The sequence below is a fragment of the Xenopus laevis genome, chromosome 4L (assembly GCF_017654675.1).
Source record: "Xenopus laevis strain J_2021 chromosome 4L, Xenopus_laevis_v10.1, whole genome shotgun sequence".
In the NCBI taxonomy this organism is placed as follows: Eukaryota; Metazoa; Chordata; class Amphibia; order Anura; family Pipidae; genus Xenopus; species Xenopus laevis.
In genome coordinates this window covers 55,173,975-55,200,306 of record NC_054377.1, presented here as the reverse complement: position 1 = coordinate 55,200,306, position 26,332 = coordinate 55,173,975, and the positions used below count along the sequence as shown (strand labels likewise).

Sequence of the window (26,332 nt, the reverse complement as noted above, 5' to 3'; positions counted from 1 at the left end):
GGTGTGTTTTTTTTTTTATTTACTCCAGAACTATACACAATTATTTTAGACTATCTTAGATTGCAATGAGGTTGAAATTCTGAAGAAGTTGGCACCATAATTGTATTCCTAAATGGGAGATGGTCAGGCAGAGCAGATACTATTAAATAAAAAGCAGTGCACTTTCAGTATAAAACTTTATAAATACTTATTATTTTACATAATGTATCATGTCATTAAAGTAATATAGTGCAGTATGAATGCACATTTCATTCATCATTTTTATAAACTTCAGGTGCTACACAGAAAAAGAGGATTTTTATAAACGTCAGGTGCTTGACAGAAAAAGAAAGGACACACTTTCTTTTTTTTAGATAATTGAAGCAAAGAATATTTTGGCCCTGATCTCTTTGGATACTTCTTTATATTAAATGAAGTCCCAGCTCCTCAGTTCAGGCCCAAATACAAAGAATTCCATTAAAACACATATATTTAACTGCAAGTTGTGCAACTGCTCCAGATCCACCATGCTCAAATCTACAAATTGTGAAGAGCTGGTGGATGTTTGTTTTTAGGGCTCTGGATGGTAAAAACATTGTGTGTGGTCTACTAGTCACACGATTCAAGCCAAAATGTATGTTAAGGATTCCAACTTTCCTTGAAGATTATGAGGAGATATACAATTCTTTTTACCTTTGGTCTCAGCTTCTTTGGTATTGTGATGTTTTCTAGACTAGACAGAAGTCTATTAGGCTTTATTTACTAAGCTCAATTCAGCTTACAAAAAAGTCCCAATCAGCCATTGCATTGAGTTGTGTGCAAAGGTATGTGGTAGTGATGTGTGGGCCAATCCATAGCCTGCGGGTCGGGCACATTTGGGTCGACTGCTGCACATGGTTTATGGGCGAGTGTGGGCTTAACTGTAGCATCCTGATGACCTCCTAGTTCTACACTTCTGCCAGACATGCTCTTTTTTTATATAATCGCCCCACCCCCTTCTGTTCAATGCGGTTTGTATAGAGTTGCTCATTATTTGATAGCTAGAATCTGCAAATATTCTGAAGTGATCTGCAGTTGTATTTCAGTGTGCAGAGTGTTGGGAACATTATCCTATTGTAATTCAAATATCTACAGCTAGGTGTCACTGCCGCCGCTTAAATTGGACTCTTGGAGACGTGACCATTTCTACACCCAATTAAGCAGTGAAGCTATGTGACACTTAAGCAGTGGACCTTTTATGCGTAGCTGTATAAAGATTTTATGTCTACGGCCAAGGTAACCTGTCATTTGTCTAAATGATTTTTGCAGAAGCCCAGACCTTGAATCAGACTCACTGGTTCAGCACAGAATTTATAACCTCTAATCCACTCCATGTCCAATATTATAAATCACTGATGGATTGAAGTCTATAAAAGGGATCCTCTAATGAATATCAATTACAAAGATATTGGAAGTGTGTAAGGACTTTTATGATGTTATAGGTCAAAGGTTTTAAGGCTTTTTTGATGTTGTCCTGGCACATATAATTGCTGCAGATATATGGAAACATTGGTTTATTGGTCATTCACCCACAGTTCTAAGGATATCTACAGAAGCACATGAATGTATACACCCTAAATCTTACTATTGGCACAATAGTTGGCATTCACAAAGGCTTCATGGAGTTTATAGGCAAACAACCAAGCATTCTTATAAAACCCCACCCTAACATGATGAACATTAGGCTGCCACCCAGCCCGTGCCTTGGCCAAGGAGTTTTGGCACCTAGTAATCCATTTACAGTGTGCTCCGCATGGTATGCCTGTATAAGCAGCTTTTAAAATTTCATTACCTTTCAAACTTGTGTCTTTCATTCTTCAAAATTATCCTCTGCGTTTCCTGATTTTTTTTTTTAACTTGGATCAAGTACATAACTATAGAGGACGCGGACCTGCGGCTGCAGGGGGCACAAGAAGTATAGGGGCCCCATGAGGCCCTAATAAAATAGGTCAATCTGTAGACATTTTGGGGGCCTGAAAAATAATTTGCTGTGGGGCCTGTAATATCTAGTTATGCCACTGACTTGGATTATACTTTTAGTTAGGCCATGTCAATTTTTCCTGTCAGGTTGGCATTGTTTTTCTCTGTCTCTTTTTTTCCTTCTTCATTGTCTTTCATCTAGCTGTTTTACTCCCAGTGTGCCATTTTCTTCTTTCTTTGTGTTGTTCTCCATCTTTTCCTCTTGTTAGGCTCTCTGCTATCCTCATTTTATCAAATATCATCCTTCCTTTCTCTGGTCTCCATGTGTCCCCTCTTTCTTCATATCCCTTTTTTTCTATTCCCCTCTCACCATCTATGTACCATTCTCTCCTATTTCACAACAATCAACACCAGGTCTGTTTCATGCTCTGGTTCTTCTCCATACTTAAAGGGAACTCCATAAAAACACAAGTTTTTTTTAAAAGTAAACATAATTTCGAGCAACTTTGCAATATACATCATTAAAAAATATGCAGACTTTTCATGATTTTTAATGGTTTCTGACAGTTCCCTAAGCCTACCCCCTGCTCTCCTGCTGATCTCTCCGACTACTTTGCTAAACTGGCTGACTTCTGTTACTTTGTATCAAGTCAGCTGTTTTCAGCCTGTATCCTTCAAACCCCACAATTCCCTGCACATGTGATTTCAATAAAAAACAGAATATCAGTGCAATGCATTGTGGGTTATGTAGTTCTTGCATGCCGTCTGTAAGCTGTGGAGTAGTTGTTACAATTTGTAACATCAGTGATAAGTCCCTCCTTCCCTGCCAGGATTTCAAATGATGCAGAAAGAGAAGAACTGTTAAACAGCTGGATTTCAGCATAGGAAATGGCATTTATTCATACTTTTTGAAGAAACAGGTAACTGTGACGGATATATTAGGGGTTTCTGTGTTATGTGGGCCTCTTTATCAAATGTTGGTTTGGAAGTCGGAGTTCCCCTTTAAACAGTTTTCCCCCTTGTTTCATTCTCTAAGCTTTTCACTTCCAGATAATCTCTTTTCCTTCCATCCCAGTGTACCAGTCTCTGCACCTTTTTCCATGCCCCATATGGTAATCTACCATTCTCAATTTACATCACTTTCCATATGTCCCTGCTCTGTAAATTAAACTTTTAAAAATCCTGCTGTCTGGATAAGCATTTGTACATTGGAAATGATTAATTGGAGATCTCTCTTTCCTCACTGGATGTGCTGCTGATCAATACCCGCAGCAAATATAGTGGGGAGCTACAAGCATCTAAGAGGTAGGGTGAGGAGGATGCTGGGGCATTGTGGTGGCTTGGCATATAGTAAAGGATATTGTAATTTATAGTCAGGAGCTGAATATACTGGTAGGGAGCTTGCCTATTTGCTGGCCAGTTCTCCAATTTTGTCAAATCGCTTTCCAAAATGGCAACATCCTGTATGGAGCTTACAGTTTTGCAAAACTATCAGCAAAAATACTGTGTACTATGTCAACCTCAAGGTCATTCATAAACCTATCCAAAAATGAAAGGGCCAAGGTAAGAGCCCTCAGGGTAAGGGTACACAGGGCCATCTACTGGCTTCTCTCTGCCTGCAAGTTCTCTGCAGCAGGAAAGAAGTTGATGTGCTCCCATCTTCTTCTATGTGTTTCTGCACTGAAAGGTATGACATTGGCCTATGTGAATATTGTAGCAAAAATGCACACAAGCTGACGATGTACTTGTCAGGACAAAGACACGAAGGAGGGTATGAGAATACATTGGATTCTTTCCACCTGCAGAGAAAACACAGGCAGAGAGAAGCTAAGGCACAATACTGTTCGTCTGGCACAGAGGCAGTAAGAGAAGGAGATTGGTAGGAGTATATTCCAGCAAGGTATTCCATACAGAGACAACTGAACATACAGCACTAAGGAGGGATGAGAGATTCACGGAGAAAGCTTCACATAAGGAATGGTGTTTACAAAGGAGATGAGATATCTGCAAAATCTATACTTTGTCAGTGACCTGAACACTTACAGTGTGTATAGTGGAAATGAGAGAGTAGTGCTCTGTATAAGACAGCATGCCTAAAAGCTACATTTAGGATGGACAATCATGGGAACAAAATTAAATTTGTTATATTATACACTTGGAAGACTGAGGATACTGGCAGTTGGTTTTGTTGTTATTAATTCTGAGTGTGACATTCCAGTTTTAGAGGACTAATGGAAAACATCAGGGGAAAAGAACAGACAGTGCTATTGGAAGCGATACAGCTGGGAGAAGACAATGCAGATGGGAGAGGTTTCCCTTGTGATGCAGTCCTGGCCGACAGCTGCACAGTTCTGCTATCTCTGAACTAGTAAACAGGATGGGATTCTCTGCGTAATCATCCTCAGGAAGGAAGGTTCCGTATCCATGTATATTTTTCTGGAGCAGGAGAGATTTGGAAAACATCTATAACATATAGAAGATTCTTGTACTGGTGATTTCTAACAAAAGTCAGAATTTATTAGATGGGCTTTTTAATAGTGAAAACTACCAATCAGAAGTTTTCATGTACTAAAGTTACCCATGGCAACCAGTCCAATCATTGTTATTTTAATTTTGAGCCAGAATTATAAAAACTAACTTCTGATTGGTTGTTTTTTTTGCTATTAAAACACCTATCTAATCAATTCTGAGTGACGTTGGTTATAAACCACCAGTACAAGAATCTTCTATAACCAACTTCATTATGTTTTAGATGTTTTCCAAATCTCTCCTGCTCCAGATAAATATACAAGTATGAGGGACCTTCCTTCCTAAGAAGGAAGAGAATCCCATCCTGTTTTCTAGTTGCAGCTCTAGGCCCGGGCTTTTATGGCCTGCCCCCAAATCCAGGCCTGAATGGAGGTTGTGCAAAGGCATTGATATTGAGCCCAGCTATTTAGATGGCATGGGCATGATTGCAAGAAAGAATCATTTAAAGGAATTGTTCAGTGTAAAAATAAAAACTAGGTAAATAGATAGGATGTACAAAATAAAAATGTTTCTAATATAGTTAGTTAGGCAAAAATGTAATGTATAAAGGCTGGAGTGACTGGAGGTGTAACATAATAGCCAGAACACTACTTCCTGCTTTTCAGCTCTCTTGGTTTACACTGACTGGTTACCAGGCAGTAACCAATGAGAGACTTGAGATATATCTGAGCTGCATGCTGAGGATCAATTGCAAACTCACTCAACATATATTTACCATGTGGTCCCCCTTCAAGTCGCTGACTAACTCAGAGTTATAGAGCTGAAAAGCAGGAAATAGTGTTCTGGCTATTATGCTGCACAAATTCACAAAGATCCCAAGTTGGGCACAGGTTACCGAACGGTTGCGAAGTTGTGCTAATTAGCATACAGTGTGAAGTTAAAGTACAATGGACGTATATGCTGCAGCAACTACATTACACTACACAAGGCCAGGGAAACTTAATAAAATTAAATAGAGGTCTTATATTTGCCCTACACATGTGCCCACTGTATAGTTTAGGTGCCAAATGTAAGGGGGAAGGAGGATACCCCCCAAAAAAATTTCGATCTTTTTCAGCCTATCACCCAGTAAAAAGTAAAAAACGCCAGCGTTTTTTGGGAGTTAGAAAAATTTTCAACTATTTTTGAAGAAACTCCTATCTACTCTATTGCACTTCGCCTGGTCTGAGCTGGCGACGTCAAGTCTGGCGCAAAAGGTAACGTTCAGTAAAATCCGCAAGTTAGTGAATTAGCGTAGTTACCTCTCTTGGCCAGAGCGCAACTTCGCCTGGCGTTAGGGTGCGAAGTAGCGCTAGAGTATGTCTACTTCGCTAGTGAATTTACGCCAGCACCCGTTGACGTCACTTCGCCCTTTAGTAAATTTGCCCCATAGAGTACTTTCAGAAACACTTTATTGGAATAATGCAAGCTATAGTTGGGTTTTCTGCTGCAAACATGGAAACAAATATCTACATTGCTCATAAACACACTTGTGGAACAAACTGCAAACAAAAGCCAAGCTGTGCTCTTACCAAACTGTGAGGCTATTTCTTTCCTGCTACTCAGACTTTCTGCTTCACGTTTCACCCTTCCCTCCTTCTCCCCTTAACTTTCCAACTTTCCATCTGTGCCCCCCCCCCACCAGCGTTTCATCCTGTTAATATTATTATTTCCTAGCTGTGACATATATTGATCTTTTATAAAAGATTGTTATTGTTTGCACTGAGGTACTTTTTCCTGTGCCAGGCTGCTTAGTAATTTCTTGCTGTGTTTCAATAAGTAATGTGGATTTTCCAGTAATAAAATCTCAGCTTGCCAGGAGTTGCCGGCTGGAAAGTTGTTCGGGGTGAAAAAAAACTCCGGTACAGTTCCAATAAAGTACTTCTCTCATGTGATGATTTTTTCTCTCCATAGTCTTTGGAAGAATCAAGTCTGTTAATGACTAATGAATAATAATAATAATAAGTAATGAATAGCAGGAATATTGTGCTTTGTAAATAAAGTAAGCAGGCATTATAAGTTGGTGCACATTTTATTCTTGTGCTTATGTAACGTAAAGGCATTTGTTTCTTCTGCCAATATTAACAACACTAAAATACATTAATGTAATTGTTTCATTCTGTAAAAAAAACTGTAAAAAAGTCGGTTTTACCAGTGCTGGGCAACAATGCATTATATTTTTATTACTTTAAAACATTTTTATTTTTTGATGTTTACAATCTAGCCCCCATAAAGGAACAGTAACATCAAAAAATGATAGTGTTTTAAAATAATAAAAATAAAATGCAGTGTTGCCCTGTACTTGTAAAACCGATGTGTTTGCTTCAGAAACACTACTATTGTTTATATAAATAAGCTGTTGTGAAGCAATGGGTGCAGCCATTCAAAGGAAAATAGGCTCAGGTTACACAGCAGATAGTAGATAAGCTCTGTAGAACATAATGGTGTTATCTGTTATCCACTATTTAACCTGTGCCATATAGCCTTTTTTCAATTTCCACCATTGCTACACAGCAGCTTGTTTATATGAACTATAGTAGTGTTTCTGAAGCAAACAGATCAGTTTTACCAGTGCAGGGCAACTCTACATGATATTTTCATTACTTTAAAACACTTACATTCTTTGGTATTACTGTTCCTTTAAGTTCCACTGCTGCAAGCCAGTCCAACACTGTATACTCAAACCAGTAACAAAACTAGCAGTAAATACAGTATATTAAGAGTGAAACTATTATATTCTAGGGATGCACCGAATCCACTATTTTGGATCTGATTCCAACCCCTAATTTGCATATGCAAAAATTATTTTTAAATTCCTTGTTTGGTAGCAATAACTCAAATTAATTTTAAGGATTCTGATTTTATTCAGCCAGGCACAAGGAACCCTGATGAAAAGGCAGAATCATGGTTGAATACCGAACAGAATGCTGGATTCGGTGCATCCCTACTATACTGCATGACAAAAGTATGTGGACATCCTGCTAATTATTGCAATTACCTATTTAAGCCACACCCACCATTGTCGACCCAAGTTCCATTACAGCAGTACTGTCCCACTTATTTCTTGTAGTGGGCCAAATATTTCTCATATAGCATGTTCAACGGCCACATTGAATTAAAATGATGATATAAATTAGTAATGTTTATGGAGCCTTAAAGGAACAGTTCAGTGTGAAAATAAAAACTGGGTGAATAGATAGGCTGTGCAAAATAAAAAATGTTTCTAATATTGTTAGTTAGGCAAAAATGTAATGAATAAAGTCTGGAGTGACTGGATGTGTAACATAATAGCCAGAACACTACTTCCTGCTTTTCAGCTCTCTAACTCTGAGTTAGTCAGCGACTTGAAATGGGGCCACATGGTACATATCTGTTCGGCGAGTTTGCAATTGATCCTCAGCATTCAGCTCAGATTCAAAAGCAACAGATATGACCCATGTGGCCCCCCTTCAAGTCTCTGATTAGTTACTGCCTGGTAACCAGGGTAACCAGTCAGTGTAAACCATGAGAGCTGAAAAGCAGGAAGTAGTGTTCTGGCTTTTATGTTACACATCCAGTCACTCCAGCCTTTATACATTACATTTTTGGCCAACTAAGATACATTTTTTATTTTGCACAGCCTATCTGTACAATTCCTTTAAAGCAGACTGGGGGCCATAAAAATACATTAGAGGGCCAAATGGTCTGCAGCTGAACAGAGCTACACTTCAGCATACAATGACATCCTTGACAATTCCATGCTTCCTACTTTGTGGCAACAGTTTGGAAGACCCTTTCCTACTTTAGCAGCAAAATGTGGGGTTCATACAGAATGCAAAATAGGTTGGCTAAGTTGAGAGTCAAATAACCTGACTGGCCTGCACAGAACCCTAACCACAACCCAATTATAATTGTGTGGGATGTATTGGAAATCTGATGTGAGGAAGTCCTTATCAGTACTCATCCTCTTACGTATGCACATGGAAGCAAATTCCCAACAACGTTCCAATATCTAGTCACTGTAACTGGTAAAGGCTGTATATTAACACACTTTGTATTAATTCCCTTGGTTTGGAAATCAAATAACTGGACAGGTAGTTGTCTACATACAACAGACCAGATTATGTAATAATGTATATACAGTGACCCAATGGTAAGTAAAAGGCAGAATAAGACTGACATGAGACATATATGTGTTGGGCGGTGGTGGGAGAAACGTGTTCATCCCCTAATGTATGCACATTTCCATCATACATTCAGCTAGGTACAGCAATCTAATTTTTGTCTAGTTCATTTGAGAGGAGCAGGAAGCTCTGAGCAAGACCCTGGAAAAGACTAGGAGATGTGTTCCCACCAGAGCAACTAAGGAGTGACCAATGAATTTGTGTGCAGATGACAGAGGCAAAAAAGTACAAGAGGTATGTGCTGAATGACGCAACACAAACTGCTTGACTTTGCTTGTCTGTCTTGACAATGCATAAAATAAAAGTATTTATGTTCAGAGCAGGACGTATCTTAACTTTCCAGCCCCTCCTGCAAATATAGGAACTGATCTGACAGCATGGTTGTAGACGGAAGACATGTTGCCGGAGAGATATGGCTCCATTCTGCAGTAGTTTTACCACTAATTTAGTGCATTGTTGGTACATGGTGGGCCCATTAACTGGTGCAAAATTAGGATGCAAAGACAAAGATTATTTTATTTTAAGTCTGTATGCAATATACCATGTCAGGGGCATATACAATTCTTTCATCAGGCTAACCTCCTGAAACAATGAACTGTGTTGAGGTTTTGGCCTAATAAATATTTACCCTTAACTAATTAGTGTTTCTTGTTGTTTTGTTCCAGCTTCGAACTGTGACATATCTGAACTTCCAAGAACTCAGCACCAATAATTATTATAATGCAAATTATATACAAAAAAAAGAGTAATGATAAAAATAAGAATGAGGAATGCCGCCAGCCTTGTTTACTCTCTGTCGCACTAATTATATGCTTACTGAAGTTGCCTCTGGCTGAATGTTTTTTTGTTTTCACATCAAGCATGCATTCTTTATTCACAGCAGCCTCAGCCAATGCCTTTGTCAGCTGTGACTACGTGCTAAACTCATCGAAAACAAATAACATTGTCATTAAGCCACATTCAGCTCTCGATACCCTGGCAGATAGTTTGAAATTATGAGTGTACCAATCAGGTGTCAGAGACAAGATTTCTCAGTTATCTTGTTTACTAGTTGCAGTAATTTAAAGAAATTTTACAGTGTTAAATTAATTCTAAAAACACTTCTTTTAAAGGTATTCGTAAATGTAATTGCAGTCAAAAAGGTGCATTTGTTTGTTCCTTTCTGTACTGATATTCCGACTCTTATAACAGTGTAGTCAGCTCTCCAGGAAGAGACAGCCAGATTACATCACATTACGGGATGAGGTTTTTGAAGCACAAAAGCTTTCAAAAACACCTGTTCAAAACAGATGCTTAAATAGCTGACATTCTAGTGGCAATTCACTGTCTCTGTTGATGTAGTGGCTGACCTTAGGAACAATGCCCAAAGGCCAGGTGGATCTAAGCTGAGGACTAAATATCTTGCCTATTTCCCTTGAACGAAAAGCAGTGAAGGCATTGTTTGTACTGTAACAGACGTGCATTAGATATGGTTTGTTCAATTTGCCTGAAGGAAGAAAATAGGACACTCCCCTTTTAAGAATTCTAGATGGAATTAAATAAATGGAGATAAATCGAGATTAATTGATGCAAGGAGAGATGTTTTTTTATTTTAAGTTGGAGCTCTAATCACCGACAAACGACTTCACCGAAAAACCGCCGGTGCTAATCACACCGACGATTCGTTTTCTGAAGTCGCCCGAAGTTTCCTCGTGAGGCGACTTCGGGCGACTTCGGAAAACAAATCGCCACGTGTGATTAGCGTCGGCGTTTTTTTATTTCAGCCGGCGCAGAGTGAGGGAAGGCGTTTGGGGAGATTGGTCACCGCAAAAATGAGGCGATTAGTCGCCAGGCGACCAAATCTCCCCAAAATGCCGATTGTGGTCTGACCCTTAGGCTGATGGCACACTAGGAGATTAATAGCCAATGATAAATCTGCACTATCGTGGGCAACTAATCTCCTGCAAATGGTTTGCCATTGGCAATAATGTAAATTGCTGGTGGGAAAACAGAACAGGCTTTAATATATTTTCCTACATATTTTGGTTGTAAAATCTACTGCCACTCAAGTCAGCTCTTAAGTACAAACTGTTTTCTTCCTTTATAAAAAAAAATTCCATTGCTGTTTTGGAATATATTAGCGAGCCCAAGGGAACACTGGAGAGAGACATGTTCTTTTTATTACCATTTGCAGAGGATGGAGACCCTACCATCGGCTTTGTAGATTTGGGGGCGGAACTAGCCCATGCTTGACAGCAAAACATTCTGGCAACAGCAAATACACATAACTGAATTAAAAAAAAATAGACATATTCTTTATATTACCTTACTGCCATCAAAAAAATATAAAAAATAATCCACTTCTAGTTATTTTATCACACAAAGGGGCATGTTTACTAACATTGGAGATAAATATCTGGAGAGATTTCTGGAGATGTTTCCCATGGCAACCAATCAGCTATTAGATTTAAATAGCCACTTATAAATTAGAAAACAAAAGCAAAGATCTGATTGGTTGCTATGGACAACATTTCCAGAAATCTCTCCAGATATTTATATCCAATGTTAGTAAACATGCCCAAAAGTTCTTATTTTCTTGTACAAGTTTATTTTTAGATGTTCGCTGCTTTAGACTTCTACTTTCTATATGCTCTTCTGTCTAGGTAAGTATTTCACAGGCCTTCCCAACAAGCAGTGCAGCCACCTTTCATATAATATAAGCCTGATTCTGCTCTGAGCCTTGAGAGTCTTCAGCTTACATAAATATTTCATAGAGTTAAGGCCAGGAGGAAGGAAGTAGACAATACATGAGCCAGAGGTCAGTGAGGCAGCTATTGTCAATAATATTTTGCAGGGGTCTAGTAGACAGGCAGCAGGTACATTTCAATGTCCAGAGAAGTGAACACTTAAAGCAACCCAAGAAAATAAGGTGACCTGACTAATGAGCAGTGCCATCTTCCCATTATGATACAGAGTGTGTTATTTGTTCAGTGGGATTGTGGAATTACTATTTCTGGGCAATGCTGCACGTGGCCACACACTGACCTGGGTGCCACATTATATAAGGGCCATAGAATTAATTGTAATTTTGTAAGTAATCTGCATGTTCAGTGCATACACTCAATTATTGTAAAGCATTGAAAAATATGTTGGCACTTTATAAATTTGTATTACTAATAATAACAACAAGGATTTCTTACACTTTAGGGTAAGGGCACACGCTAAGATTCGGAGAGATTTAGTCGCCCGGCCATAAATTGCCACTTCTTTGGACGACTAATCTACCAGAAAAGCTTTCCTGCTGGCTAGAATCTAACTCGCCGGCGGGATTGCACTTTGTTTTCCGAAGGAAACTTTGGACGACTTCGGAAAACAAAGCTCTCTGAGTGCCACCCCACTCTAGCCGGCGGGAAGGCTTTTCAGGGAGATTAGTGCACCTAAGAAGATGCGATTTGTCGCCGGGCGACTGAATCTCCCCGAATCTTTGCGTGTGCCCTTACCCTTAATATACAAATGAGAAGAATTAAACTAATATATACATCTAACCTGCAGGACTGCTCACCAACTGGTCCACATACATGTATGATATATCATATAGCTGTACTATTTACCAGACAATATACTCAAAAAAGAGAAATGAGATTTCTAGTATAGGTAAATCTAAAAAACAACTGGACTTGCTGAGTAATCATTGAAGACATTTCACTACTCATCCGAGCAGCTTCTTCAGTTCAACTGACTGACATGGGAAATTCTCATCATATAAACTCTTCCACTAATCCAATCACAATGGCACATTGTAACTCAGAGAGGTGACATCTGAAGAAATTGACAGAGGTGTTGATTCTGTGTAGTTACTGTGATAGGATTATCCAATGTGTCATGCAACTCCTAGAAAGAGGTGTTACTTGTGAGAGTTGCAGGAAATGGATGTGTGAAGTGTTCTGAAACCGCTGGGGTACAGATGTTAGAACAGCATTGTATGTAGCAGACAGGTGGTGTCGAAGGCCTCTGTTCAGGGATGGTTTCTCCATCTTGATATGAATCGCCTCTTTCACGCCTCTTTCAAACTAGCGGTCTTCTTTAACCAAGATCTGGACCTTGCTATCTTCAAAGGAGTGTTCGTCTTTTAGGTGTAGAGAAACAGTTGAGTTTTGCCCTGTAGAGTTCGCCCTCCTATGCTGAGCCATTCGCTTGGTGAGCAGTTGTTTTGTCTCCCCAATGTACAGATCTGTGCACTCCTCACTACACTGGACTCTGTATACCACATTATACTTTGTTTTTCTTTTGGTGTTGGATCCTTTGGGTGTACCAGTTTTTGTCTCAGTGTGTTGCTAGGTTTGAAAAACACAGGGACGTGGTGTTTGTTGAAAATCCTCCTGAGTTTCTCTGACACTCCATCTACATATGGGATGACTATGTTTCGCCTACTATGTGTCTCCGGGCGGTTATTTCTATTGGTGTTCCTGTTGGGCTTGGTTGCTACTGTTTTGACAAAGGCCCAGTCTGGGTAGCCACAACCTTGTTCTGAGATCAGAAGAAGAACCAGCACTTCAAGGGGGGTTATTTATCAAAGGTCAAATGTTTTTCACTTGAATTATTTGAATTTTCGGGCAGGCTTTAACATTGTGGGCAGGACAGTGACATTGCATGGACAGGTTGGTGGGCAGAGCTTTAACATGGCGGTTGGCGATTGGCCAATCTTCTCGTCAATCATAGGGAATCCTGCCTGGTTTTCCAAATTAGGAAAACCGGGCAGGCGGTTTTGACCCAGACAGCCCTCCAGAAAACCAGGCTGTCCGGGTCAACTTCAGACAGGTGGCAACCCTATCGTGCACCCATTGGAGAAGCAAGTAAGAGTGTAGACACTGATATATATAATATTCCAAAAAAGGCTGCACTTCAAGGACTTAATAAGTGAAAAATTAAAGACTTTCCTGATGACGGCCCTAGTATTGGTGCTGAAACATAGATAATATACCTACTTTAATTTTTCACTTATTAAGTCCTTGAAGTGCGGTCTTTTTTTAAATATTATGTATTGATTTTGTACCAGCACCCAGGCAGATGCCATTTTGGTTTTGAGTGTACCACAGTGAGCTGATATATATGCAACAACATGACTAAAAAAACTTTTGATGCTTACATTCCCAAGTACGAATATAGAGGTACTTTTTTCTCACAAAATGGTATATTTATATTTGGGGGCAGGTATTCTGAGTTAGGCTCCATCACACGGGGGAAGCCCCTCCCCCCAGCTATTAAGAAGAATGCGACTATATGATTTCAGGTGGCGGCCCTGGTTTCATGGTAGCGGCTAGTTCAATCAAATTGCCAATAGATTAGCCACAATAGTGCAAGCTATAAAACTATATTTATTCTGTAGAATGCTTTACCATACAGCTCTTGAAGCTCTCTCTGTTTGTTTAGGATAGCAGCTGCCATATTAGCTTGGTGTGACACCACTTCCTGCCTGCGTCTCTCTGTGCTCACTCATAGCTCTGAGCTCAGATTACAGCAGGGAGGGGGGAAAGAGAGAGAAGCAAAGTGAGCATGCTCAAGCCCAAGCCCTGGAGATTTATGCTGAAAACAGGAAGTCTGATACAGAAGCCCATGTGTGCACAATAGAAAGAAAGAAATACAGTGTTTCTTTTGACAGAGGACTCCGCAGCATTATTTTGAGGGTTTACTGGTATATTTATATAGACCTTTCTGATAAAGCTTACTTAGTTGTAGCATTTCCTTCTCCTTTAAGGCACTATCCATATGGAGTCTGTTTCCCTCTGCAAACCTACTGATGACTTTATTGCCTACTGAACGGAACCAACTGTGCTTGTGTCATTGTGATAGGAAAATCAGCTCTACTGGAGAAGCCATGCGCTGTATAAAGGATAATAATGATGTTTCTTTCCCCCCCCCAGGCTCCTCTCTCTGCAAACTCTCAGTTGGCCTGGTTCCCTTATTCAGCTATTGACCATCTCCAGCAGACTCTGGGCGAGATGAAAGTAACCGGCACAATCAGGCTGTGAGGTTTCTGCTTTCCTCCCTTTATCAAGTTAAAGGGGTTGTTTACATCATACTAAAAGTTAATTTAAAGGTAGAGAGTGATATTCTGAGACAATTTGCAATTTCATTTTTTATTATTTGTGTTTTTTGAGTTATTTAGCTTTTTATTCAGCAGCTCTCCAGTTTGCAGTTTCAGCAGTCTGGTGCAAATAACCCTAGCAACCATGCATTGAATTGAATAAGAGGCTGGAATATGAATAGGAGAGGACCTTAATAATAAAAAGTAGCAATAACAATACATTTGTAGCCTTACAGAGCATTTGTTTTTGGATAGGGTCAGTGACCCCTGTTTGAAAACTAGAAAGAGTCAGAAGTAGAAGGAAAATAACTTAAAAACTATGAGAAATAAATGTAGATGACCAATTGAAAAGTTGTTTAGACACGGCCATTCTATAACATGCTAAAAGTGATCTTAAATGCGAACCACCTTTTTAATGACTTCTTCAAACAGTTCTAGCATTTTTATATTCAACTTTTCTTTAAAGAGGAGAAAATATAAAATCATTGGGTAGTGCCAAGTTGTTGGAGGCCCCCAGTTGTTCCAATCACTGATCCCCTTTAGAGTCATCCCTCTTATATCCATTTGCACCAGACACAATGAACAGCCTCTAATAGAACATTTATTTATTTATAAATTGGATGTTATATTTATGCATTTTAGATTAATTCATACTAATTTAAGTTGGGAAGGACTTACGTCCATTAGGGGGGCTGCTGTACTGCCTCTCAGCTGTGTCATTGATAAAGTTACATCCCCCCACTTCAGCAGAACAAACCTTCCTGGTGACTCTGGACGGACCCTCCTCTTCCCATTTTCCCAAAGGGAGTGATATGTGCAGTGAACCTCTGGGGAGCAGGGTACTATGGTAAAATATTCCCTATGAATCAAAATGTAGAGTAAATTATGTATGTCTTACTTTGGCCCAGGGCAATTAATATTCCACCTGTTATCAGTAGACCAATCACAGGATGGACTGATGCCCAATGAAACATCACACAGACTTGCCCTTTCTATGCCCAAATAATACCAAAGGCAAATTTATCATGGGACAAACGTCTTCTAATGACAGTGGCATGTTTGTGGGTCAGCTCTTTCTAGACCCAATGAGTCTGTTTCTCCTTGGCCCAAAGGATACTAATGGCAGTGACATGTATATCCAAGTCCCTGCTAGGCCCAAAATAACATATTAATAAGTCAGCACCTTCTGAACCCAGTCTCATAATGTACTAATCCCAGTGATATGTTTATATACACTATGTATCATTTGTATGTGATTGATTGACCAAACCTCTGACATCAGCGCAGATCAGTAGGACTGGGTCCAGACATGGCTTATCCCTTCTTATATTTCTTCATTTTTAGCATCTCCTTTCACCAATTTCTTCCACCCTTGCCTCTTGATTCCACCTTCACTTTTCATTGACCCTTTTCCCTTGAACTAGAGGTCTCCCTCCGCTGTAATGTTCCCTGGCAATACTATAGAACTATACAAAATGCAAGAACACCAATGAAATGTGTATTAACATATTTATTTATAAATTGGATGTTATATTTATGCATTTTGGATTAATTCATACTAATTTAAGTTGGGAAGGACTCACGTCCATTAGGTTCAAGTTTTAGTGTAAAAGGGATCTTCCTATTTAGTAGTTGATCCAGAGGAAGGCAAAAAACCCCATCTGAAGCCAGAGCCAATTCGCCTCAGAGGGGGAAAAATTCCTTCCTGACTCCCAAAGGGCAATCGGACAAGTCCCTGGATCAACTAAGAGTTTATGTCAGTATCAGTACTAAGAGTTTATGTCAGGGTTTAGAGTAGGAGATGTGACTGGTTGTTGAGTGGATGGCTTGAAAGGATAGAATTTAGAAAGGAAAGAATTTGAACAGGAGAAACCACTGAGGAATTAGTGTTAGGAGATTGCAGGGGGGAGAGGCAAAAGAAAAAAGTGGAGAAGAGAAGCCTTTGTGTAGGGGGCTTCATTTTAGTGTGTGGTGGTGACTAAATGTCTTGGTATTGGTGGAATAGAAGAACCAATGGAGGTGCAGGAAGAAGGGCAAGGATTAAAAGATATTTTAAAGAGGAGAAACTCTTGATGATATGTAAATAAAAGAAGATAATGGTGGAGGTGTGTTAGCACAAGGACAGAGCTTGCGGGTAGAGGTAAAATATGGGATAAGGGCTGGTGGTGGAGCTAAAGTTAAATGAAAAGTCCTTGGGTGGAAATGTGGTAATTGGATACTACTGAAAACTAAGGTCCTAATAGTGGAGCTATGGTGTTTGAAAATGTAAATGCTGCTAGTGGAGCTGTAGAGGTGGATATAAATGTTGGAGCTATGGTTCTGTGAATAGTAGATGCTTAAGGCAAGATGTTGGAGTTACAGTTGTCTGCAAGAAAAGGAAGATGGATGGAACTATGGCAGTTGGAAAGTGAGGTGGAGATGTGTGTGGGTGGAGTGATGTAAACTAAAACAAAGACACCACTGGTGGAGATGTGGTAGTCTAAAAAGAATATGATCATGGAGCTACAGAAGGAGATAAATTCCCTGCTGGTGTAGTTACAGGAATCTTGAAGTTACCACTTGCTGAACTGCATCAGCTTGAAAGGAGATGTTGCTGGTGGAGCCACTGGATCTGTATGAGAAAAAATTATCAGTCAGTAATGGATCATCATTAATTCTCATTCAGGGGCATGGCATTTATGTACAAGCCTTATTCTTTAGGGGTTCTAACATGTTAAGTGGTTTTTCTCCCAGGCTGATGCTCCTTTTAGAAATAAATGCACTGGCTATGGGAATAGGAAATAATGCCTGAGCCTTCTCAATCACATTCTACCCGGTTGTGCGGCTGCTGCAGTGAGGCTTGTGTCCATCAGCACAGAAAGCCTTGATTCAACCCCTACTGCCCGGTGTGTTTATTTGCTTCACACATGGGGAGGATTGTGACCAAGAAATGTAAACTTGAGCATCTTTTAGCCGAAACCCACCTCTTGTGCACAGTGAGGATTCGGGTCCTACCAATGTAGACACACACCAGGCAGCAGGGGATCAAATTGCTATTTGTCTACCAGCTGAGAACTATTGAACAGGGATACTGAATGGAGATGGGACCTTAACCTGTGGATGTTTCTTTTTCCTCAGCTGTGATTCAGGAAACTCATTCTGGCCTGTTGATGTTATTGGCCACACGATTAATAACAGGAGAAGCCCTCCAGGGCCATTTGCAGAGCTGCTTCTTGTTCTGCCGATGTCTGTGTGCAGAAGTCACAAGCACGCCGCAGGGTCCAGAGAGCTACTCCCTTCAGTCCTGTATATGGAAAAATCATATTTGTGATTCATGAATACTAATTAGAGCTTGTATATGATTCATAAACAAAAAAATAAAGACTGAAGACCAAATGCAATTGTCTTAGAACGCCATTGTCACCATTATACTAAAATATAATATTAAGCTAAAGTACCCCTTAAAACATGTATAGTATTCCGAGTGCCATTTTAATAAAACCAACTCTTGCAGCTGTTGAGTTACACTGTGTGATGGTGCAGTGGTATCAAATATAATGGATTCCCTTGGCCGGCCCGTTCGGCAGAGTCCGGAGATGTTTTTCAATCACAGCCCTGATTATTTTCTTAGGTGGCAGTTGGGTGACGAATGGGTGCTGCAGGAGTTCTTCAGCACTCCCTCTCTCCGAAGGATCCTTCTTCAGACAGTACTCCAAGAAGGACACAAAATGTTGTGACCTGGAAAAAAAGAGATTTTAGCTTTAGCTAGCAAAAAAAATCCCCAGATCATTATTTCCAAATTCCAGAAGCTTTTACCCAGTAACCATTAGCTATACCCCAGAATATACATATATTTTGCAGTATATCTATCTATCTATCTGTCTATCTATCATATATAATCTATCTATCATCTATATATCCCTCTATCAATCTATCTATCTATCTTCTATCTATCTACAGTATATCTATCTATCTATCTATCTATCTATCTATCATCTATCTACACTATATCTATCCCTCTATCCCTCTATTATCTCTCTCTCTCTCTCTCTCTCTCGTCAGTATATCTATCTATCTATTGTCTATCAATCAATCTATCTATTTATCTATTGATCGATCTATCAATCCCTCTATCTATCTATCTATCTATCTATCTATCTATCTATCTATCATCTATCTGTCCCTCTATTTCTCTATCTATCTATCTATCTATCTATCTATCTATCTATCTATCTATCTATCATCTATCTATCTATCTCCCACCACTATCCCAAACTGGTCAATAAGGGTATAACAAAGGATATTAGTGGCAAATCTAGATGTCTATAAGGCTATGAGGGATAAGGTAAGGTCCTGTGATTTTCTCACACCCTCTCCTGACTGCACCATAGTGCACATGGCCTGTAATCTCACAGTAGTGGGGCCCATAGTTTTAGTTATGCCCCTGGGACATAGACAGTGATTATATACATAAAATATATCATATCTGCTCTGCATCCACCTATATTTCCCTAAAAACACACATATCCCTGCCTGCATCTCATGGGCCACATTTAAAGTCTGCAGTAGGAAAACCTCTATTTATATTTAGAGGTATTTAAACAAAATACACATCCCCCTGAGCTGAGACTGAAATCTCCCCATTATCCCAAATTTGTAGAGACAAGGGGCATGGTGAGGGCAGACTGTGGAAGCAGCTAAGTGGATATAGGAGTTGCCAAATGTCCCAAGTGTTAATAAGAAAATGTGGGGAGTTCCATGTCTACCAGCACAGGTACAATGTATAGTGACACAAGCTGGGACCGACTCACCATCTATTTGATCGAAGCTTCGGTGGTTGGGCTTCTCTTATCAGGTGCAACACCGGGTATTGATCTGCATATGCTAAAAGTGAAAAACATATATATCAGGCCCATCAAACATGTCTAGAAGTTATTTATTATTTATAGTTATCTATAGAAAATGTTATTTTTTGCTGGAAATAGCAAATCACCCCAAATTCCTCACATTCTGATATAGAACCTCTGCTGCTTAATGTATAAAATAAAGTAGCCACAATTGTTGTGATTCACTTACGTGCTTTTCCCTCGGCCATTTCGATGGCGGTTATTCCCAGCGACCAGATGTCACACTGCAAAAGACACACCAAAGAGCATTAGAAGGAATTGGGTTAGTGGGTGTTTAATAAAATCTAAGTAAAAATGCTACACAATTCTCTTTTAGAAACATATTCATATATTATCATGGGTGCAAATGTACACACCATTCTCCTTAGCTCAATTATGGGCAAAACAGAACAAAATACAACTTCTAAAATAGCCCAATTCACACCCTAGTAAATAAACACATCATGATATATGTAAAAGTGAAAAAATGCTTTATTATTTATAAACGTGTATACAGCAATATATGTCTCCATTACAAACAATAGCAGTTACAGTACATAACACTAGCGTCACAATGCAAATGAGCGAATATATTAAAGCAGACACATTGTGCAAAAATTAAGAAACCCAATGTTTCCGAAAAACTCCTTTCTCTCCATGAGAAAATGACTGCTTCTATGTCCCATTAACACTGATAAGTAAATGCTCCGTGTTGTTACAAGTATTATAAGTACAACATACTTTGGTGTCGTATGCCAGTCGCTGGCCCTTCTGCCTTATCCAATGGGGAGTCCCTTCCGCTTCGTGGCACAATCCAGTCTGCGGGTCCAGGTCAAAACTGTTTCCAAAGTCGACTGAAATGACAGATAGAATCTATTAATGGAAAATAACTTGTTTAACCACAAAAGGATAGAAACCTAAATTATGAAACCCCCTGACTCCATAATCACAGACGCTCCCCACCATCCATTACTCTTATAAGTGTAAGTTTTACTCACTGATCTTCACTTTGGCCGTCTCTGTGAGCATGATGTTCAGGCTCTTGATGTCTCTATGAATGGCTGGTTCTTGTGGATGTGGTGCAACCCCTGGGGAGATTGAAATGTAGGTTATAAGACTATAACAGACATAAGACTAAACATTCCCAACAAAGAGATTGTATATATTTTTTATGCAATTAAAGAAGAGTCCTTAAGGGGTAAATTTGGCCTTACCTTTAAAACCTCCTTGCAGACATAGCCAATCCAGGTCTCCTTCAGGGAATGGCCATTGGTCTTGCTGATGAGGTTGTAGAAAGAGCCTCCACCACAGTACTCGAGAACAATCTGCAATATATAGAAATTATTTAAGGTCATGCATTCTATCACTTCCAGTGGAGATTCCTTTGGTACATGAGGAATAAACACGATACAGTAAATCATTTCTTACTTCCAAGAGCTCCGATGAGCACTCCGTGAGTGGAGCCCTATAGTAGGCTCCATAGTAAGAGGCGATGTTCTTGTGGCCGCCAAACTGCTTGAGAAACTTCAGCTCCTTGCAGACTGACTCTTCATCCTGGAGTGGAATAATAGAAATCCCTTTAGCTCACATAGGCAACTACACAAATATGATTGATATATAGTAATTGGAATTATAAAGATACAGTACTCGGCTGATGTTGGTTATCTTCACCGCTACCACGCCTTTACGATGGTGTCGTCCCTGTAATACAGACAGAAAGGTTGACTTATATACAAGTAGGAAAGAATTGGGTTAGTGAAGCTTGATATCTCTGCCTAAATCATTGTATGATTGAGTGTAGTGATCACAATTTTGTTCAGTTCCTCTACTCTCTAGGAATTGGTTGGTCCCTTACCTTGTAGACGTCTCCGGTGCCGCCGTCTCCAAGAAGCACATCCTTGGTCAGCTGACCATCAGGAGGCTGGAAAATAAAGTAGAAAAAAGAAGGATTTTATTGATAACATATTATTCCCCAGGGAATAAAACATGTCTCACTTCCGGTGACATGTTTTACCCTTTCTACTCACCTTATAAATCTCAGAGAGGGATCTGGATTCCACCTGTGGCTGAAGGAGAAGAGAAAGATTCTATTACATTCTATACTTTATCTGTATCTGTTCTCTATACAGCAAAACCTTAAATTCAGAAAAAACAGTAGCAGTTGCCTTACCTTCCTCCAGGGGGCGCAGAATGTCATTGCGCCAACGTTTTTTTAGCTCTTAAAAGAGCTGTTCGGTTAAAAAGACGATATCAGCTGACGTCAAAGGAAGATGTTTTTTCCAAACGGCAAAAATCAGATGGAATATCACTGAATATCTCTTTAAAACAATCGCTGTGAAATCACTCGGAAAATCACTCGGAAAACCGCTTCGAAAACGCTGTGGGGACACAGAAAGAAAGAAGAGATTGTGAGCTCACATGCACCAGCCCTCTCTGCTATCAGGATTCACTGCCTTATATATTATATATTAAGTATTCACACCCTCAACCAATTCTCCCATTGTACCAAAAACAAACCCTAAACTTATATATATTGTTTATCTGTTTTATCTGTTATTTTTATTCTGACCATAAATTCTGAAATCTGATATCCATTGGCAAAAAACAAAATTTAGCATCAGTTTTTCCTTTTGCATCAACAGCATTAAAGCAATGTTCCCCTTTAAATGAAATAAAATTAAACAGGTTGCAGCATTTCCCAGTATAGGCATCATCCATTCTTCCCTCTATTATAATATGAGGCCCAGTCACTGCTGAAATGCAACCTCTCAACATCATGATATCACAGTAAAAGGACCAGTACAGGCTGCAGGTCTGACAAGGGATGCTGGGATTTGTAGGTCAGTAACAGGTAGAAGACTACAGGCTGCAGGTCTGATAAGGGATGCTGGGATTTGTAGGTCAGTACCAGCTAAAAGACCACAGGCTGCAGGTCTGACAAGGGATGCTGGGATTTGTACTATAGACTGCAGCTCTGACAAGGGATTCTGGGATTTGTACTATAGGCTGCTGGTCTGACAAGGGATGCTGGGATTTGTAGGTCAGTAACAGCTAAAAGACCACAGGCTGCAGGTCTGACAAGGGATGCTGGGATTTGTAGTTCAGTAACAGTTAGAAGACCACATGCTGCTCGTCTGACAAGGGATGCTGGGATTTGTTCTACAGGCTGCAGGTCTGACAAGGGATGGTGGGATTTGTACTACAGGCTGCAGCTCTGACAAGGGATGCTGGGATTTGTAGGTCAGTAACAGTTGGAAGACCACAAGCTGCTGGTCTGACAAGGGATGCTGGGATTTGTAGGTCAGTAACAGCTAAAAGACCACAGGCTGCAGGTCTGACAATGAATTATTCAGATTTGTAGGTCAGTAACAGTTGGAAGACTGCTGGTCTGACAAGGGATGCTGGGATTTGTAGTTCATTAAGAGCTAGAAGACTACATGCTGCAGGTCTGACAAGGGATGCTGGGATTTGTAGTTCAGTAACAGTTTGAAGACTACAGGCTGCAGGTCTGACAAGGGATGCTGGGATTTGTAGTCCATTAAGTGCTAGAAGACCACAGGCTGCAGGTCTGACAATGGATGCTGGGATTTGTAGGTCAGTAACAGCTAAAAGACCACAGGCTCCAGGTCTGACAAGGGATGCTGGGATTTGTAGGTCAGTAACAGTTAGAAGACTACAGGCTGCAGGTCTGATAAGGGATGCTGGGATTTGTAGGTCAGTAACAGTTAGAAGACTACAGGCTGCAGGTCTGACAAGGGATGCTGGGATTTATAGGTCAGTAACAGTTAAAAGACTACAGGCTGCAGGTCTGATAAGGGATGCTGGGATTTGTAGGTCAGTAACAGTTAAAAGACTACAGGCTGCAGGTCTGACAAGGGATGCTGGGACATTCAGGACATGAGTAACAGTGACTGGAAAGTTGCAGCTCCAAAACTTTTTCCTTTAAAGCTTTTTAAGAAGTCAGTTTTATATACAAAGTGAGATGCAAAGAGAAATATGGATATTTATAGTATTGGAGGAGAAACACCAAGTGGCCTGCCCTGGGATGTTGCAACTGCTGCTGAGGGAGCCCCGTTCTGCCATCTTTAATACTGGCATCAATATTTTCTCCCAGTGTACATTTGCCAGTGACAGCCCCACAGTAGCCATAATGCTGCTCTGTCATAGATCTCCCTTTCTGATTGAAGGTCTCCAGTGATGTCCCACCTCTACCAAAGGTTCCCATCCTTCTTGTACCTCTGTCCTACCGAGAGGTAAAGTCCTCACACCATTGGAGAGCACGTCTGACTGAGTCACTGGGAAATTGGGGTTACAACAAAGGTAAAATGTATAATGTTCATCTTTAATTCTTATCACACAGACCAACTGCAGGAAGTTTATACTTTGCTTCGCTGGAAGTTGCACAGATTCAGATATGAGCAAGACCTTTATAGAACTGAATAAATAAAATAGTAAACATTTACGCCTCCGTGTCCTTTCAATTGGAGTCAATAATCTCTCACAGTGGGCTCCTAATATATTGGATTAGTGGATTTCAATTTTATAAGAGGGGATAATTCCCTATCCTGGGATGTTGGTGTCACTTAAATTCCCAACACATTCAAGTAGACTCTCAAAGACTGTGGCAGCAAGCTGTAATGGGCATGTATTGCAGACTGACGCAGCCAAGACCCCATTGCAAAATCTCCCCAGTACTCCAATCAATGTGTGGGTTATGTTTCCTTAACCAGGGCAGGCCTAACAGCACAGGAGTGGATGCTCGGTGGATAAGGTGGAAATCAATGTATTCAGAACATGTGCCTCCCACACGCACCTCAAGTTTAGGGGCTACTGATGTAACTAAGATATTGCCAAGGGGATTTTCATCTATTGACAGGAGAGGAATGGAAGGGACACAATGTAATTCTCCTACCGCACACCTGTAGTTCACCACTCCTGCAAGCTGGTGGTGCGTTCCTTCCGTTGACCCGGCCGGGTCCCTTAGCAACTAATGTGTAAAAGAAAACGGATCCGCACACACACCGATTAGTGCAGTCGGGGATTATCCCCTTTTATTCAGCCACCAAACATCAACGTTTCGGGGGGGAACACCCACCCTTCATCCGAAACGTTGATGTTTGGTGGCTGAATAAAAGGGGATAATCCCCGACTGCACTAATTGGTGTGTGTGCGGATCCGTTTTCTTTTACACATTGAATGGAAGGGACAGACATTTTACCAGCAAAAGTTGCGTCAACAAAATTCCCAAGACCCCCTGAATCAATGAAAGCCTTAACAGAAACAGGTGAGTTATTCCAGGACAGAGTAACAGGAACAGAAATCCTAGAACTAGTTTTACGAGGAGCAGAAATACAGCCCAATTGAATCTCCCCAACCTCATACAGGCTCAGGAGTTTTCCCAATTTTACTGGGCAGGTATAGACAATATGGACTTTAGTACCACAGTACATGCAGATGCCCTGGGAAGTGACAGCTCAGCGGTCCCAAACTGTATGGGATCCTCAGGGGATTGAAGAGTAAAAGATTCATGGGGGAATAAAGACCTTGCTGCTAGGAATATAAACAGGCTGTGAAATCTTCTCCTGATGCCTTTTCATTAATCTGGGATCCACCTGTATAGCTAGGTGCATTAAAGGGAAACTAAAGTCTAAAATAGAATAATGCTAAAAATTGCTGTATTTTGTATACTAAGCATAAACATGAACTTACTGCACCAGAAGCCTAATTAAACAAATGATTTATGTTTTCAAGGTTGGCAGCAGGGGGTCACCATCTTCTAACTTTTTTATACATCTTCGCAAGACATGTAGATCGGGCAGGTTTAAAAATCCCATCGGATCGCAGCCCCATCTGTTCGTAGGTGCGGTCCTGCGATCGGACTGCCCATTTTGGCAGCACTATGATCCGATAATTGGGCCCTAGGGCCCAATGATCGGATCAGCGCGCTATCTCCCACCTCAAAGTGAGCATGTCGGGGAGAGATTCGCTCGTTTGGCGACAGCGCCAACGTGCAGATCTCTCTGTGTATGGCCAGCTTAGACAGGATAGGAATTAGCTGGTTCTTATTTAAACTGACTAGTTTCTATACCTGTACTGGACCTGTCAGGTATTTGCCTAATACAGATGGTTTGTGTACTGTTAGAGAATGTCCTTAGATAGGATAGGAATTAGCTTGTTTATATATGAACTGACTAGTTTCTATGCCTGTACTGGACCTGTCAGGTATTTGCCTAATACATATGGTCCCTGTACTGTTAGAGAATGTCCTTAGATAGGATAGGAATTAGCTTGTTCATATATGAATGGACTAGTTTCTATCCCTGTACTGGACCTCATATGAAGTAGAGGTAAAACAGCTGAACACAGGATGATGGATTTCACACATCTTATATATGAATAACTAAGTACTGTCTCTAAAAATGGCAGAAATATGTCCTTTAATGAGTTGCAAATGAGTTTCTATCTATTTAACATACCAAAAGGTTAATATATTGTGAGGGCCTTTACAAGGATGGGAAATAGCCAGCTCTATTAGAACAGACTAGATTCTACCCTTATTCTGGACCTTACTTTGAAGGTCCTTGTATTGGATGGCATTTAGCTCTGTCAGTATAGACTGGACTAATTCCTATCCTTTCCTGGTACCTCACCACTAGAGGCATTAAGTCCTTTCTGAGGACAGAAACTAGTTCACTGCCATGTGAATCGTCTATTTTCCATCCACTAGAGGGATGGTCCTTTCCAGAGACAGGTACGGAAAACATTTTAGGACATCCTGCAGCGAAATACCTATC

General features: G+C 40.3%; 1 long non-coding RNA gene across 8 annotated transcripts; it reads right to left on the bottom strand.

Annotated features, from left to right (window-relative positions):
• Positions 1-16,168: 16,168 nt before the first annotated feature.
• LOC108714067 lies at positions 16,169-22,394 on the bottom strand. Of its 8 annotated transcripts, XR_005966961.1 has the most exons (7): positions 21,566-22,394; positions 21,394-21,459; positions 20,753-21,239; positions 19,729-20,626; positions 19,464-19,536; positions 17,767-18,390; positions 16,169-17,284 (listed from the first exon to the last, which is right to left on the bottom strand). It is a non-coding gene; the product is annotated as an uncharacterized LOC108714067 (long non-coding RNA). The 8 variants fall into 8 exon arrangements; XR_005966959.1 differs by having other exon boundaries at positions 20,753-21,459; XR_005966962.1 differs by having other exon boundaries at positions 17,767-17,956; positions 18,179-18,390; positions 20,753-22,393.
• Positions 22,395-26,332: the final 3,938 nt, after the last annotated feature.